Source organism: Hyperolius riggenbachi, chromosome 4 (assembly GCF_040937935.1).
Source record: "Hyperolius riggenbachi isolate aHypRig1 chromosome 4, aHypRig1.pri, whole genome shotgun sequence".
Lineage (NCBI taxonomy): Eukaryota > Metazoa > Chordata > Amphibia > Anura > Hyperoliidae > Hyperolius > Hyperolius riggenbachi.
The window spans coordinates 377,184,431-377,202,931 of NC_090649.1; the positions used below are offsets into that span (position 1 = coordinate 377,184,431).

The window sequence follows — 18,501 nt, forward strand, 5'->3', positions numbered from 1 at the left end:
CACCTTACAACCAGTATATCGTAAACACCGATAACAAGGTAGCCATATGAATAAATCATGTGGGATATTAAATTTAGAGAGATTCCCTCAAGAACGTTAAGATATGGTTTGTGGTCAGACGCTTACTTCTACAGAGAAAGGATTGGATAATATGAGTTGATTGCTCAAGGATAAATACATTTGTAATCAGACCTTGATCACTAAGAAAGTGAAAATACTTTAGATATCATAAATCAGTCAAAGAGTGATAGTCACAGAACGTGCAGCTTCAGCAACACAAACCCATGTGGTGACAAAGTTGATCAAGCATACATTGTAATCAAATGGTCAGGTGAGCTGCCTACGTTGTGTCACATCCTAAACAAGAAATGATGAAGATACTGTGGATCAGTGTTTCTCAATGTTATCAAAGCCTGTGAGTTTTCATACAAGGTGGTGATAGCCAGATACCCTGTATTACGGAAAACATTCATCTCAAGTACCCCTGATACTATTATATATTTATTCAGAGTACCTCATAATTGTGTACTTATTTTATTTATTTATTTAATTAGTATGTATATAACACTTAACAAAGTATACAGTCTTTTCATTAGCTGTCCCTTAGAGGGGCTCACATTCTAACCCCTACTATGGTCATATGTACCTATCAAAGCCTTAGGGAAATGTATATAAATACTTTTTAAACATTACTTGTTTTTCATCAATTTAATATATTTAGTTTCATGTATGAAACCTTATTTTTTATTCTCAAAACCTACTGTAATGGATTGAATATCCCCTGGGGTATTTGTGTTGGGATCCAAAGCTATTGATAAAATCTTTAATGACTAACTGCAGCCCGGGATTTCTGGCTCACTTTTGATGCTTCAAAGCATCTTCTTTAGACAAAGAATATTATAGAAGAATTATTGTTCTAAAGGCACATACTGCCTCTGAAGTGCAAACAGGGTCCCCAAGAATGTAGAAATGAGGTTCATTCGCTAAAACAGGAAAACAGTAAAAAAAACAAACAAAATGTAAATGATCCAGCAGACTTAGGCCTAGATTTTTCAAAATGTATCCAATGTTAAATGTTAGACATTTGCTACACCTGCTACGGTTCTAACACAAAATAGTGAGGCTGTCAAATAGCAAATTACCTGCTGAACAAATGCAATTATGTGTTTGCAACCTCAATTAATTTAGCAATCCTAGAATTACCAAAGATATGTTCTTGCAGTACGTGTATGCATGTCATTTCATTAACATAGGCTTTAATTGTCTAGGGGTCACTACTGCACTCTGACCCAAATGAAGGTTTTACTTTTGGGTCCTGTCCAGGTTGGTTGGATCACTTTTCTATGTTCTCCAGTCTTCATTGCTGTTCTCCAGCCGTAGTAGATAAACACATTGGCCCTTATTCAATTAACTTTTTTTCTCCTGAGATTTTACCTAGGAGATTATTTTTCAACTTTTCAGCAAATTATTTTTTAGCACTTTGAAATTGAAAAAGTGCCAAAAAGTTGGTGAAGTAATTATGAGCATATCCTTGTTTGCTGGTTGTTTAAAGAGACACTGTAACATCAAAAATATCCCCTGGGGGTACTCACCTCGGGTGGGGGAAGCCTCGGGATCCTAATGAGGCTTCCCACGCTGTCCTCTGTCCCACGGGGGTCTCGCTGCAGCCCTCCGAACAGCCGCCGACAGACCCGACTGTCAATTCAAAATTTACCTTTGCAGGCTCCAGCGGGGGCGCTGTGGCTGCTTTCGGCTCGGAAGTAGACGGAAATACCCGATCTCAGTCGGGTCCGCTCTACTGCGCAGGCGCCAGAGACTTGCGCCTGCGCAGTAGAGCAGACCCGACGGCGATCGGGTATTTCCGCCTACTTCGGAGCCGACAGCCGTCAGAGCGCCTGCGCAGGAGCCGGGAAGCTAAATATTGACGTCACCGCTGTACGGAGGGCTGCAGCGAGACCCCTGAAGGACGGAGGACGAAGTGGGAAGCCTCATTAGGATCCTGAACCCCATGGGACGTTTTAACGTTACAGATTCTCTTTAAAAGGCATTTTATTGCCAGGGTGTAAAAGTATTACTTTGATACTTTTGATGTTTGCATGTGGGCCAATGTGTCTTTCTTCTTAAATATTTTGTTGTAATTGGACTTTAAAACAATGGCACTTCTGTAACATACTGTGCCTGATGAAGATACTACTTTGCAGCATTAAAAGCCAGCTGTCCCTGACCATGAGTCTTGTTTACCACATGTAGTAAAAGAGATTTGGATGGGCACTCCATCAGATAGCATTAGGGTGCTTGATACTGCGGCATAGGCAATGCCCCTTTCAGTAGTCAGTAGTCCGATGTATCAGCACACCAATTTCAATCAAACATGCTCTTTATTGAGCCATATGTTTCCACGAGAAGTTAGCTGACAATTGTTTCGGGGGCCGCGCAGGGTCCCCCTTTATCAAGGGTGAGCCACACGCCTTGATAAAGGGGACCCTGCGCGGCCCCAAAACAATTGTTGGCTAACTTCTCGTGGAAACATATGACTCAATAAAGAGTGTGTTTGATTGAAATTGGTGTGCTGATATATTGGACTAATGTTCACCACATGGGGGCATTAGTAAGACACGCTTTACCAGCCCACCACTATACTGTTTTAGCGTCAATTTGGTCAGGAGACTACATTTTTTCACTTTATGACTCATTTATATTTCATACTGATCAAATGTGAGCTATGCAAGACGAACTCTGCTTCATTTATATCTTGCTATATTAATTAATATATTGGTAAAATACTCTATACTGTGATTGATAGAAAACACTACCAAAAATGGCATTTTGAGAGCCATTATTTTACTCACCTGTCCATCATTTTGCACATATCGTCCAATGCAGCAGCCCTTTGGCACATCATTATCCCCCAGTACATGGGTATTTGGAGTACACACATAACTAGAAAATACAATATTAAAATCACTTAACTAATTGTATCTTGGTCTTAGAGACTATCCAAAGGAAGGGTGTGATTAGTATCTTTTATGTATAATTGCAGATATTTAACCATTAACTTCCACCCTTTCACCACTTCAGTGGAGATTATATGCATGAATAATGCTTACTTCAGGCCCCAGACAGGCTTGAGACATTGTTAGCTAAAATTATTTTTCTTGATCATTTTAGGTCACAGTAGTGGATGATTGGTGTCAGGACACCTTCTGGGGAAAAGGCACAGGAAACAAAAAACACGGGAGCCCAATAGTGTAATATGTTTAGTCAAAATTGTCAATGTAGAAGATAAGAATCTACTCACAAGAGTGGGTTGCAAGGGGGCAACCGACCACAGGAAGCAGGTGGAGACAATTAACCCAACTCCACTCGGGGAGGTCACTAAGGACCTGGATGCGGTTGCTCTCCTTGGAAAAAAGAAGGGAGGCAGATGTCCACCGTGGTGTAAACCACATATGTTCTGCCTTCACCCCTCACACAGGTATCGTATGGGGGTTAGGGATGCACTAAATGGTTTAAAGAGGCGCCCTGGTGGTATATAAAAGTGTTTAAAAGCAGTTTAAAACCGAGAAAGGTTTGAGGTTGCTTACCTCAAGGACGACAAATCTTTGTAGGGACAAAAGATTTTATTGGTAGCACAGGCAACGCGTTTCACGGGTCTGAGCCCGCTTCCTCAGGCCAATAGCAGTGCCAGGCCAATTGAAATAGCAAGCTAAGGGAGCCTCTCAAAGCAACCTCAAACCGAGGCAACGCGTTTCACGGGTCTGAGCCCGCTTCCTCAGGCCAATAGCAGTGCCAGGCCAATTGAAATAGCAAGCTAAGGGAGCCTCTCAAAGCAACCTCAAACCTTTCTCGGTTTTAAACTGCTTTTAAATGCTTTTATATACCACCAGGGCGCCTCTTTAAACCATTTAGTGATTTTAGGTGACAGTCTGTGTAGCTGCTTCTGTCATGGTTTGCCCAGTTCAGCCAGCTGTTCTATCCAATGGAAAAAGGAAGTAGCAGATAAGCCATAGTACAAGAGCAATTTATTTAGGAACTTGTTGATGTCACCTTGAGCTATTTTGAGGGTATTTTGCTAGATGGATTTTCTAACAAGTGTTTTTGTTTTTTTTGTTTTACTTTGCTCAGTACACATGGGATCCATTTCAAGGACTACATCTGTCAACTTTTTTCTCCACTAAATTTGTAACAGTTATTTTAGTAAGATCAACTCTCAGCTGACATGTTGATAACTGCACTTTATTGTATTAAGCAAATGCCACACTATCTTCTCTGTCCTTCTGTGAAGGGCTGGTATTTAGGTTGAATGGTAAAATTACAGTAATCTCACCTAAGTTGTTCCTAACTTGTTGCCAAGGAAATGGACAATGATGATCATGTTTAAGATGCAGAAATTGTTCTAGCTGAAATGTAAGACTCCAGCGGGATTTAGAAAAGTAACATTTGCAGAGGAGAATAGAAACTATATCCAATTCTTAAATCATTTTTTTTTTTAATAAGGAGGGCTGGGATCACTATATAGCAGCATAATTTGGTGAAAAGAATGTTATGTTTCAAGGTACAAAATTGAAATAGCATGAACATTTTCCTTGATTGCAGTTCATAACATTTTCACTTTATTAAGGTATCACAGAGCAAGGTTAAGCACAAGACTCAAGATTGCGGAACAGTGTACAGAAGTCATGGAAGGACAAAACACTTCTTCATTGCCTCCACTAACGCCAGTGAATTAAATAGCTCCAGACTCAGGATACAGTAATTCCTTATTGATAACAGTGTTGCATATCCAGTGCTCTAGGGAGCAAAGATTTGCAAGCTTGTAATTTTAGAAAAAAAACACTCCCTTCCTTCTCATAGGGGAACATGCGAGCCCTCATGGTCATACTTTAACCTTGACATTCCAGATGTGATTGAGCACCTCAGCTGCTTTGAGTTAGGAAACTTGCGTGCAGAAAATGTTGTGATCACAGTTGAAAACATACACTCCGACCACGCAAAAATAGGACATCCAAACATTCAAATTTTAAACAACCTCAGTTTACAAATGGTTAGCCTGAATACAATGAAACAACTGTGTTTTTTGTTGTTGACATATGTTTAAAATGTATATGTTCCTTACTACATCTGGTTTACAGTCATCTAGATTGCTGGAGGTGTGACGGAACTGAATTCCTGTATTCATTATTAATGGATGGTTGCACATTTCTAATGGATGTAAAGGACCACTATCACAGGTGTCTGGGAAAATATATACACAGTAAAATGCATTATAAATTATTTTTTAGTTTGTCACTTAAAGTAAGTAGTAAACATTTGATGGGTTTTGGACTAGTCCATCTTCTCATGGTAGATTCTCTGCATTTTAAACACAATGGGCTTGATTCAAGTGTTAGCGCCGGTGTGAAAAGCCCTTTTTGGTCGCCAGTGTGCGCAAACCTACTTTGTGTGTGGCCCGTGCACTGCACGCGCAGCGCGGGTGCGCCGATATTAGTGCGCGGAGTGACGATAACGTTGCACCCGCTGGCCCTTAAAAGTCTCATCCGATGCGACGAAAATGACGCATCGGGTGCCCCCGAAGTGACTCATCATAGCGCTGCTTAACGGGCACCCGATGCGACATTTTCGTTGCATCGGGTGCGACTTTTAAGGGCCAGCAATGCGCACTATTAACCGCAGTGAGCGGGATTATTTCAACTGTGTGGGAGCAAACCACCTAACGCCGTGGTTTGCACACACTAACACTTAGGGCATACTAACCGGCTTAGCGCCGGTTAGTGAATCAAGCCCATGGGCGGTTACTCAGACTAAATGGCAAAATAGTGTGAAAACAAGTAGGGAGGCTGGCTGGCAGCTTGGCATAGATCCTTTCTAGGGAGTGCTTTTTGCAAAGAATAAAGAAAATGCATAAAATCCCCCATGAGGAGTTGAACTAGTTTAACCCCTGTCTGATATGCCAGATTTTAATACTTACTGTAAGTAATTAGATCATTCATATTGCATTTTACTGTGAGTAGTGCATTTACTTTGAATTTTTGAGTAGTGCATTTTACTTTGAAAGTATAAAGTTTTTTTGCAACCACTCAATATGTTCGTCCAGATAGACTGTGCAGTTGCTGCCTCCTGAGGCGCACGCGCTCCCGCCGCCTGCCGTTAGCCCCCCGATCAATGAATGGGAATATAATTCCCATTCATTGATCTAAGTCCCCCGCAGAAAAACCGACGGCCTCTTATCAGAGGCCGCGGTCTTTCTGAGTAAAAAAAGTTTCCTGTCCTTATTCTAGTTCCTGAAAGTGAGATCGTCCGCTTCCAGGACTTTTTGACTGTGGCCATCTTGTAACCAAATAGTAAAACTACACCCACATACATTTTTTAATAAATAAATACATTATATTACATTTAAAATTAGCTGTTCACCTCCCACACCAAAAATTACTCAAATAAAAATTTTAATACAAAAAAATACAAAAAAAATTACAATAAAAAAACAACATAAATAGTTACCTAAGGGTCTGAACTTTTTAAATATGCATGTCATGAGAGTATGTTAATATATTTTTTTTTAATTATAGGCTTGTATATAGTGATGGACGCAAATTAAAAAAATGCACCTTTATTTCCAAATAAAATATCAGTGCCATAAATTGTGATAGGGACATCATTTAAACAGTGTAAATGTGCAAATAAAATACATGGGTTGTAATCACGGTAGCATGTCGGTAGCATGTATTAATTTAAAACTATAATGGCCAAAAACTGAGAAATAATGAATTTTTTCCATTTCTTTCTTAATCTTCCTGTTAAAATGGATTTAGAATAAAATAATTCTTAGCAAAATGTATCACCCAAAGAAAGCCTAAATGGTGGCGGAAGAAACAAGATATACGGTAGATCATATCAATGTGATAAGTAGTGATAAAGTTATTGGCAAATGAATGGGAGGTGAACGTTGCTCGGATGCATAAAGTGAACAACACTGTGGGCTGAAGTTAACAGAGTGTTGGCAGCATATTTACTAGTTCTCCATTGTATGAATGAGAGCATTGATGGAGGAGTTTGTGACAGGCACTTCAAGACGTTTGTGAATTTATGCCATACATCTGGTTTGCAGAAGTGCTGCTTGGAGATTCTGGGAGGCGGTTGCTGCTCTAACCTCCTTAGTAGAATTCAATGTCTATACTTTTAAGAGTAACTGCTTTGATATTCCTTTGACAACTCCTGTAAATGCCCTCAACTGCTTTCTGTAAATGCCTATGCGGTCAGAGGTTTGTTGGTGGCAGCCTTGAAGTTGATTACTGTACAGCTTCTCAAGTGTTTGTGTAAACCAGCCATTAGATTTGATTTAGAACACTAGTAGCAGATAAGCAGAGTGATAACATGCCAGGCATCAGTGCACACATCAGAAGTGACACAAACTGAGCATGTACTTCTTTACAGACAGCAGATTCAGAACATTTGTTGTTTGTGATCTTCCAACAGTTAAAGGGACTCCGAGCTCACGAAAAAAAGAAAAGTTGTACTCACCAGGGGCTTTCTCCAGCCCAGTGCTGGTCGGGAGGTCCCACGCCGGCGTCCTGGCTCCTCTCCTTCTCCCCGCTCCGGTATAGCTGACAGGCCGCAGCCCGGGCGACACTCGGTGGAGTGTCGGGCTGCAGCTTCCGCGTATGACGCGGATTACGTCACACGCCGGCCGCCTCGCGTCATCACGGCGGCCGGCGTGAAAGTACTGCGCATGCGCGCTTTAATCGCGCATGCGCAGTACTTTCACGCCGGCCGCCGTGATGACGCGAGGCGGCCGGCGTGTGACGTAATCCGCGTCATACGCGGAAGCTGCAGCCCGACACTCCACCGAGTGTCGCCCGGGCTGCGGCCTGTCAGCTATACCGGAGCGGGGAGAAGGAGAGGAGCCAGGACGCCGGCGTGGGACCTCCCGACCAGCACTGGGCTGGAGAAAGCCCCTGGTGAGTACAACTTTTCTTTTTTTCGTGAGCTCGGAGTCCCTTTAAACACTTAAAAAGTGTTTTTTTTTTTTCATTTACAATACTTTGTAATTATTAGCTTGCTAATTATGTAGTAATACAACAAATCCGTTTTTACATATAGAGCTATTAAATCAATGGAAGTAATCTGATCAGATACAACTTCACATTTAGGATGCATACATATGCTGATTAACATACTCATTATTCCTTTGTACTTATGAGGTTTACAAACTTCAGTTTGGCAGCAGCACCCTTCAACTTCTTATTGATATAGGCTGGGACCACACCTGTTTAAAATCGCACATAATGCTTTCCAGTGGTGACGCACATGCTTGTTTGGAGCCCTGCGATTTCTTGACCTAAGTCACTGCTGCATAAAATCGTGATTCACATGTGAATGCCATAGACTGCCATCAAGTGCCAAAGGTCTATGGTGGGTGAAGCGAGTTAAAATGGACACTATATGTGTGAAATCATTGGGGGAAAACTGCGCCCAATTGCCACAGATGCAAGTTTGTTCCAAGCCTAAGTAAAAAAAAAACATTCACAAAGTGAGAATTTAAAGTAGAATGCCATGTGTATTAAAAAATGGCCAAGCATCCACACAAGGGCTAAACCATCCAATGCTGTTCTGAATTTTTGTTATTGTTGTTTTTTTTTTAAATAGCAGGTTCATTTTTTGCCTGGAGTCACATCACAGTTGCAGAACTCTCCACAATGATCTGCCAGGCTCAGTTCTCAATAGGGCCAGTTTCTGCCCCACCAGAAGTACCCCAATATTAAGTAGCTAGCAGGGGCGTAACTAGGCCCCACCGGGCCCCCCTGCAGAATTTCAGAGCGGGCCCCCCCCTCCCTGGGGCCCGCTCGTGGCCATTTTGTGGGGGCTGGAGGGGTGGCAGCATGAGGGGAAAGCCTTGGCCACAGTCGGCGGGGAGAGGGGAAGTTCCCCCCCTCTCCCTCACCTTGGGGCTCTCCCCTCTGCGCTCCCCTCCAGCTAGTTACAGTGTGTGCAGCGGGCAGCGGCGGGCAGATTCATACCTTCTTCCGTGCGTTCCACCGCATACTCCTCGCTCTAGCGGCTGACGTCACGTCCGGAAGTGACGTCACTTCCGGAAGTGACGTCAGCAGCTAGAGCGAGGAGTATACGGTGGAACGCACGGAAGGTATGAATCTGCCTCCCGCTGCCCACACTGTAACTAGCTGGAGGGGAGCGCAGAGGGGAGAGCCCCGAGGTGAGGGAGAGGGGGGGGACTTCCCCTCTCCCCGCCGACTGTGGCCAAGGCTTTCTCCTCATGCTGCCACCCCTCCAGCCCCCACAAAACGGCCCCGAGCGGGCCCCAGGGGGGGCCCGGGCCCCCCCTCGCGGGAGCAGGGGCTGCAGGGCCTATTGTTACGCCAGTGGTAGCTAGAGGGGCCACTAAGTATTAGGTAGTTAGCAAAACATCAGTATTATGTAGCTAGAGGTGCCCCTGACTGAAGGGAGGTCTCATCAGTGGAATTCCAAGAGCCGCATGAGTAACCTCTTATTTACATTCTCATCAGGACTCTGTGTACGGAAGGAGGGAGGAAGGCACTCTGCTCTGGGAGGGGATTGAGCCGCCTTTCCATCATCATGCGCCTGTAGGCATGTGCCTACAGGGCCTTATCGTAAATCTGGCCCTGGATCTGAGATATCATAGGAGTGGAGGAGGAAGGAATGGGCGATTTAAAAAAAATAATAATAATAAAAAAAACCAAAAATCGTAAATTCTGTTTTATTAAAAACAACCATACAATAGAATCATGTAATATTAAATTAGAGAAAAAAATGGTTTGAGTATAAATTCATACAAAGAACATTTGAATTTTATAATACGTAATTTTCACAATTCAAATCCACAATTGTAAAATACATTTTGAAGAACATAGACAAATAAGACAAATAAGCTCCTGGCTCATTAAAAATGAAATTAAAAATTAAAAAGAACAGTCCAGCCCACAGAGGACATTTAAAACGCTTCTGTTTTATTACAATAGTTTGACTAGTTCTAGATTTGAAATGGTCATGAGTTTTAAATTGCCATTGTGGCGGTTACCCAGTGGTCAATAAATGAACATTTTTTTTCAATAGGCATGAACAGAAGTCTTTTTTTTTTCTTTTTAAATAAATCTTGCGTTGTTCACCTTTACAGTATCAATGTTGACTATTTGACTAATCCTCAGATGTTGTTACATTTCACTTTTGCAGGTTGCCATTATTTTGCATTTATGTATTAATATAACAGTAAAATTTTCTGCAGAGCTTTACAAGTACAGTAAACTATGTGTTCTCACTTAAGGTAGCCATACATCTAGCGATGATGGGCAGATTAGACCAAGAGACAAATCTCTCCGTAATCAAATCTGATTATAGAGAGATCTGTCGGCTGCCCATACACCGCAGGCTAATTCCCAATCAATTTCATGCTGAAATTGAGCAATAATCGGCCTTGTGTGCCGCATCCGACTGCCTCGCCGCCCCAACGCTACCCCCCTAATGTGAAATGTCCCCCAGTGCCAAGTGCAAGTGATACACGCGCCATGTGGTTGCCTAGTAACAAGGCTGCATGTGTGACGTTTGACGTCACACACGCCCTTATTAGTAACCACATGGGGCGCACGTGTATGGAGAGCAGAGTGTGCCTGGAGGCCGTGGACAGGTAACACAGAGGAACACTTAACATTAGGGGGGACAGCACTGGGGGTTTCATCGTGTTTGCGGCTTGTCCCAGTATCACATGCTATTACCGCCGCAGATTTGTGCGATCGTCTAATTCAACCAATTTTGCCCCGAAATTGGTCATGTTGTCGGTTGAGCATGCACTTGGCAGCACTGATTTTCACCCATTTAAATTATAATAACCGAATCGGATGGTTAATCGCCTGCCAATTCGCCTGATGTATGACTATTTTTACTCTCCCACAAAGCGTCTCACAATCCAATATGATAATAATAGTCTAATGCATTTAGCATTTTCTATGTGAGGAGGGAGGGATTTAGCTTGCTAGTATGATTCTGGATGAAACCCATGCAGACGAAGGGATAGCATTCAAACTTCATAGTGTCTTGACCAGGAATAAGAGCAGAGCCAGATTTTCCACAAGGCACTGTAGGCACGTGCCTACAGCTGCCTTATGTGGGAGAGGTGGCCCCTCATCCTCAGATCACTGACCTCAGGACCTTACAATCTAATCCATGCCTCATATCACGGACCTCAGGCACTTACACCCTATTCTTTGTCTCATGTCACTAAGGATGATATGAGACAGTGAGTAAGTGTTGAGGTGACCACACACAATACAATAAAATGATCCCATTTTACATCAATTTGATAAATAAAAGATCGGATTTCCAAAAACATCAAACTTTTTTATTTTTATTTAAGCAAGAAATCCGATCTGATTTCCCATTTTTATTCGATAAAAGTCGATCGGGAATGGTGGATTTTTTCATATCAAATTTTTTTGAAAATTGAATGTGGTAGATTGTCAATTTATTAATATATACACCCAAGCAATTTTCTCAGAATTTCCAATAATTTTTATCATAATTGAGGAAAAATTTAATATGCGTGTGGTACATTGGTCAGGTATTTGAAATGTTACAATCAGTCAGAAAAATTGATTACTATTCTTGAATTGAAAACATGTTTAAAAAAAAACTGTAGGGTGTGTGGCCACTTTAAAGGGAACTGAGCACATTCTCTTTCAATGGAATCTCTCCTGGCATAGAAGCTGCCATGTTCCCCCCTCCCCTTCGTACATTCCTTATTTACAGAAGTCAGAGATGCTATCTTGACACATTGACACAAACTAGGTCTTTGAAGAAACAGTCCTAATTACTAACCCCCTTTGTTATCTAATAGCATTGTTTACCTCTTGGTAATTAGCCCAATAAAACAATTAGGAACCTGAAAGCTCTGCGGCCGGGGACGGCCGGGCAGCCCTGCTGAAACAGGGTAATTAATCTACTTTGAATGTAAAATACAAGGTAAAATGAAAGTTTATTTTAATAATGAAACAGATTGTTGGCATGCATTTTTCATGTGCTATAGAAATGTCCTGAATGATAAAAAGGTGCTCAGTTCACTTTAAGAATCAAGAGGACAGTTAGAGACATAAGGCAGGGATTAGAGTTCAGAATATTTTTACTTGGTGGGTGTGGCCTGTGTTCAGGGGAGGAATTTTAGGGCACCTGTGCCTACAGTAATCTTAGTTGTAAATCCGGCCTTAAATAAGAGAATTGACTTTGGGGATGCATGCTAATTTAATAAGCAAGTAGCAGCTAAAACAAGTGAAGAAAATTCATAAAGCAAAAAGTAGAGTTGTAGAGGTTTAGCGAAAGGCTGAACATAAGTTAGTAACAGCACTGTAAATGGTTTTCTGTGTGAAGAAGTTGACTAATTTCATTCCATGTAAACAGCTGGATTTTTGAGCACCTGTGAACCTTATGCTCCTGTACTGGCCTCTGGGATCAAACAGTTTCTCAACAAATACCAAAGCACAGTGGTAAAATGGAAACTTTGAGGGCATTCACATCTACTTCATTATACAATATACACTTTTCCACTTCTAATTACGGTAGTTTTTTTTTTTTTATCCTGCCTAATTTTTGTGCTTTCACAGCACAAATATGTTGTAGAATTTATGATTCTGGCAGCAATACAAAGCTGGCCTGGCCCTTAGAGACATAAACACGGGCACAGCAATTTTCAAAAGAGTGAAGTAAACAGGCAGGTAAAAATGGAACAAAAAATGTGAGTGAGGCAAAGTAACAATTTTTGACAGGTTTCCTTTGTTACTTTTGGCCCTATTTAGAAATCTTTTGATTTGCTGGCATCAGGACAGGAAGGCAGGTAAATGCCCCCAACAGGAACATGTATGGTAGAAAAAGCTCCAAAAAAAAGGTTACAAGCTTTCTCTACTGTAGAATGTTCTGTATCTTGGGTTACTTACTAATGGATGATGGACAACTTGAATTTAAAATAAGGGGTTGCTTTATTTAAAACTATGTTCATAAGAAGTTGTAGCACATGAAGTGCTAGCTAAGGCAGAAAGGAAAGGAAGAGAATTGTGAGGGGTCTGAACAGAAAGGAAAAAAAGGGTAACTCTCTCTGTCTCGTTCTCTTATCTGCTACACACATTATTATAACCACTCACATATGCTGTGTTCATCCCTAGAACAATCCCAAAGACAGACCACAGCCGAACATGTCTTTATTCCAGCGTCAGATGAGTTTATTCTTCAGAAGCAAAAGGTGCTCATAATCCTCAGCTATATTTTGAATCCTATTTCATTGGAATATAGCAGTTGTGAGCAGTTTGTTGCTTAGCAGGGAGAAAATGACAAGTCATATAACACAAAACATGGTAGGAGGTGCCCAATATCTTTCTATATATATTGATAACTTAATATGAAAAATAAAAAATAATACAAAAGAGGTAATCTTATTTCTTCTGATGAAAAACACCAAATTTATTGGAAAGGAATATTTATTTGAGCACAAATGCTAAGGGGACCATGTATTTTTTGTTCTGGCTTTGGAAAACTTGCCAATAGTAAAACAATGTCCCCACCTGTGATACATTTCAGAATGTAAATCAGAGTGAGCAAAGATTTTACAGTAGGCAAAAATTGACTGAATCATTTTTAATAAATATTTTTTTTTTAAAAAAGCAGTTTTATAAAAACGTATTTATAAAAATCTGACGGTGCTTTGACCTGCTATCCAGAGGTGAAATAAGTGCTTTTCTTGGAGCTTTAAATGGCAAGCAGACTAATAGGCTTACAAACTATCCGCATATTATCTCCAGGATATGTTATGTAAACATTAAACTGCATCTGCAGAGAAAATAATACGAATATTTTATAATAGACTAAAGTCTCTTTGACAGTAATTAAAAATGAAATGACCTGCACAGTGTAAATATTTAGGTAGACTGCAGCCACACTAATAAGGTATATACCGTAAGTTTAATGCTCATCCTTGTAGGAAATGTAAAATAAAGAGCAGTGCTGGAGCATATACACAAACCTCCACAAGCAGTGCCGCCTATACAAAAAGTCTGTAACAGAGATGTGTGTTTGAGAGAGGGGGTCTGTTTCCACTTAAGATGTTGTCCGTGGCAGCTTACACTGTATGTAATGTGATTAATGTCACTTTCCCATTAACCTCTTTTTCTAGTGGGGCATTTTAACATATTACACAAGATGAAAGGCTAAAGAAAATGTGACAAAGTTTGTTTCTATAAGACTTTCTAGAATAATGCATGCACATATGGAGTCTTCAGAGCATAATTTCTTAGGCACAGCCATTCTTTGTTTTAAAGGTCTTGGAAATTGGCATTTGTTTCCGTTTGAGATTCAGTGTTTACCAGCGTGCTGCTGCAAGACACCAAATGTCACATTAATTTGCTGAAATGGCACACTTGCCATATGTGTGCTTGGAAGTTACTTTATACTTCTTTCCAGCATGGGAAGTATAAATGTATATGGTTAAAAAGGAATCATACCACTGTGCATTGCTACAACCCATTTGCTGTAATGGATATGGCTGTATATAGTTGTCTCTTTCAGTCATACTGAACTTTAACAGCATCCAAAAAAATCCAAACTTTTGTTCAAATGGTTTAAAACTTGGTGGAGTACAGTGCAAAAAATTAGAATTTATGATGCCTCTGTGACAATCCAACTCCCAGGTCTGTGAGCATGGTGTAAACAAGGATTCTTATCTCAGCTAACAACCTCCCACCCCATTTAGATGTTCTGTTTCACTTAAGGCATCTTAATTACATGTATTTATGCTTGAAAAAAATCTATGTATCCCCTTTTGATGTTGCATGTATAAAGCTGTCTGTACCATCAGTCTGCAAGCAAACAAGATTGAAGCCCGACGAAGGCTGCAAAGCCGAAAGCTTGCTTATTCTTATTCTTTTTAGTTAGCCAATAAATGGTATCATACTGATTTAAAACTTCTTGCTAGTGCAAAATAATTGTGCAAAGTGATTTCAATACATATGAATTATACAATGTGTAGTTATGCTTTTTCAGCTCATTGATAGCTTAATCATCTCAATGGCATATCACCATTTAAAAAAAAATTGCAGGCAGTCTCACAATTAAAAATATCAGAACGTAATTGCTGATTGCGCCGATTAATCACCTGTGTTCACTTCTACAGTGATTACTAGACAATCATGGATAGATAAGATTGAGCCTCATTAACCACACACAGTTCTATTATTTCATCATTATGGTCCATTAAGCATAGAAACCTGTAGCTACACCATTTCACCAGCAACCACTAAAGAAGGAAAGGAACTTAAAGCGGATCCGAGATGAAAAACTAACTGTAACAAGTAACTTGTCTATATATCTTATCTAAAGTTTAGATAGTTTACACAGCATTTCTAGCTGCAAACAGCTTCAAAAGTTTATGATTATTCCTGTGATACAATGAGGGCAGCCATGTTGTCACATTGTCACGGGCTGAGGGCTGGAGATGCTATTAGCTTGCCTGTGTGTAAATTTAGTCCCCTCTCCTCTTCCCCTCTGCCTCTGAAATCAATGGCTAGTAACCTCCTCCTGCCCAGACTGAGCTCCAATAAGCCCTTGCTACAGTGCCAAGGCCCAAAAGGAGCTGTGGGTGAGGCTTGTTTATTTTATAGGGAATTAGCGTATTAAAACAAAACAAAAAAAGTATTTGGCTTGAGGAATTCCCTATAAACTATATGAAAGGAACATAATTATGCAATGAGTAAAAGTTTATCTCGGATCCACTTTAATACATAACATGAACTCTTGCTAAGTTGTGGATTATTTCCAACCACCTGGTTTGCAGTTCAAAATCACTTGTAGACTATGGCCTCGATTCATCAAGACTTATCGAAACAATTACCGACAGCTCGGTAAAATACCGAACTCAATAAGTTGATTTCAGGATTCATCAAAGTTATCTACAGCTGTTAGTGAGCATTCGGTAATAATTCGGTACTGATGCGATAAAACGGAAGAAAGCGCAATTCATGAAAATGAAAGTGGGCGTGGTTTAGCGTTACATTTAGGATTAGTTATCTCCTTCACTGCTCTGGCGTTATTCCTGTCAGATCATTGCTGACAGAGAAGATGGAGCCATTTGAAGTGGTTATGTTTCAGCTGAGAGTGATTCAAAGGCGCAGAAGGGCAAGAATAAGGTCTAGAACCATATAAATTTGCAAGAGAATGGATTTATTTGCTATACCAGGACATCTGCATTTCTCTTGAATCATCTTGTATGAGAACACAGGCAGTGCCAGGGTTAACTAAATTGCTAGCTGCACTACATGTTTTCAAACCATAGCTGGTGAAGTTGTGGGATTGTCCTAAGCCACTTCCAGAATCCTGGTCCAGGTGTTAAGCCCTATTCGGAATGTTGCTACATGGTGTTCAAAGGACTGCCTTTTTACCCACAATTCCATGGGAATCTTATGGCCTTGTGTTAAATTACCGCTGTAAAATGGAAATATCGACACATTACCGAATGGTTACCGCATTGTTATCGATATTTTATCGAAGTCACAGCGAATGTGGAAAAACCTTGATGAATACAACTAGAAATCGATAAACTTCGAATTTGGTAATTTAACAAACCGGAAAAAGTTATCGCAAAGACAATGATGAATCGAGGCCTATAAATGCCTTAGCATATATGTTTGCAGCATTTCCATCATTTTTGAAAAGTTGAGCTAAGCTCAATAATTTAAATATACTGTATACAACCTGATAATGTAGACATGGAATTAACAGCAATAAAATCTGTTTCTATTCTCAGACCCTGAATTACTCCTCCCTCCGAGGTGCTATGACTTGGAGGGGGAATAATATTTAAAGCTGCTGGGAATATGAGCGGCAGCATTGTGAGCGTAATAAGTACGCAAAATATCACCTAGGAGAAAACTTAGGAGAAAAAGTGAATTGACTAAGGGCCATAGGGTTTGTTTCACAAAAGAACGCAGTGTGTGTTGAAAACAATGCACGCTGCGTGTGGTCGTGCCGAGTACCGCGCCTGTCTTAGTTTTGCACATTGCTTACATAGCGCACGGCATAACGCACACTGCTTTAAATGCCGGTCACTGCTCTGAAGTATCACAGTTGCGATACTTCACTAGCTCGGCCGCTACTATGTTAATTAGCATAGTTACTATGTTAATTACATAGTAACTAATTTAATTAACATAGTAGCGGCCGCGCTAGTGAAGTATCGCAGTCACCAGCAGCGACCCTCATTTAAAGGAGCACGCATTGCTATGTAAGCAATGCGCGCATCTAATGACTAAACGACCATGCATAGCGCTCCTAAGTTGTTTATAGCAGTGCTCCTTTGTGAATCAAACACCTTGTGTTCAACGGCGCATTCACAATGAAAGTAATGTAGAGCATTCCACACCAACCATCACTTCTGGCCGTACTGCCTTTTTCTGAATTATATCAATGTGATGTAGTATGCTACTATAAAGAAATGTGTGGACATCAGTATTCTGATCCTTATTTTGAATGGGGCTACACCACGTAAAAGAACGCAGTGTGTGTTGAAAACAATGCACGCTGCGTGTGGTCGTGCCGAGTACCGCGCCTGTCTTAGTTTTGCACATTGCTTACATAGCGCACGGCATAACGCACACTGCTTTAAATGCCGGTCACTGCTCTGAAGTATCACAGTTGCGATACTTCACTAGCTCGGCCGCTACTATGTTAATTAGCATAGTTACTATGTTAATTACATAGTAACTAATTTAATTAACATAGTAGCGGCCGCGCTAGTGAAGTATCGCAGTCACCAGCAGCGACCCTCATTTAAAGGAGCACGCATTGCTATGTAAGCAATGCGCGCATCTAATGACTAAACGACCATGCATAGCGCTCCTAAGTTGTTTATAGCAGTGCTCCTTTGTGAATCAAACACCTTGTGTTCAAGGGCGCATTCACAATGAAAGTAATGTAGAGCATTCCACACCAACCATCACTTCTGGCCGTACTGCCTTTTTCTGAATTATATCAATGTGATGTAGTATGCTACTATAAAGAAATGTGTGGACATCAGTATTCTGATCCTTATTTTGAATGGGGCTACACCACGTAGCTTAGAGGGAAGCAGCATTGAAAGAAGTTCAGAGACATTTCTAAATACACATTTGAATAGGTTAAATACTGAGATGTTTAACCTCCCTGGCAGTAATCCCGAGTGTAACTCGGGCTAGCCGCCGGGAGTTCAATGCAGAGTATAGCACGCAGCGGGCACTTTAACTCACCTACCGGGGGATCCAGACGTCAGTAGCTATTCTCCTCTCCTGTCCTCCGAGGCTCTGAATCACTCTGGTGAGATCGCCGTCATCGATCTCACTACAGAGTTACAGCGCCACCAGGAGGATGGATGTAAAATTGCAGTGCTGGAGCCCAAGGAGGTGACAGGTGAGTGAGAGCTGGGGCTGCTGAAGAGACTCTGGCGGCATGATTTTTTCTTGATTTTAG

The 18,501-nt window shown here is 41.0% G+C and overlaps 1 protein-coding gene and 1 long non-coding RNA gene across 5 annotated transcripts in view; one reads left to right on the top strand and one right to left on the bottom strand.

Annotated features, from left to right (window-relative positions):
* The window catches only part of KIF26B (kinesin family member 26B), a 568,793-nt gene that overhangs the window by 271,897 nt on the left and 278,395 nt on the right, over window positions 1–18,501 (top strand). The gene's annotated exons all lie outside the window — the stretch shown is intronic.
* Window positions 1–18,501, bottom strand: part of LOC137504092 (uncharacterized) — a 55,223-nt gene that overhangs the window by 5,207 nt on the left and 31,515 nt on the right. The window contains exon 3 of the long non-coding RNA XR_011019416.1: window positions 2,850–2,940. This is a non-coding gene — a long non-coding RNA (uncharacterized lncRNA). The remainder of the gene's footprint in view (window positions 1–2,849; window positions 2,941–18,501) is intronic.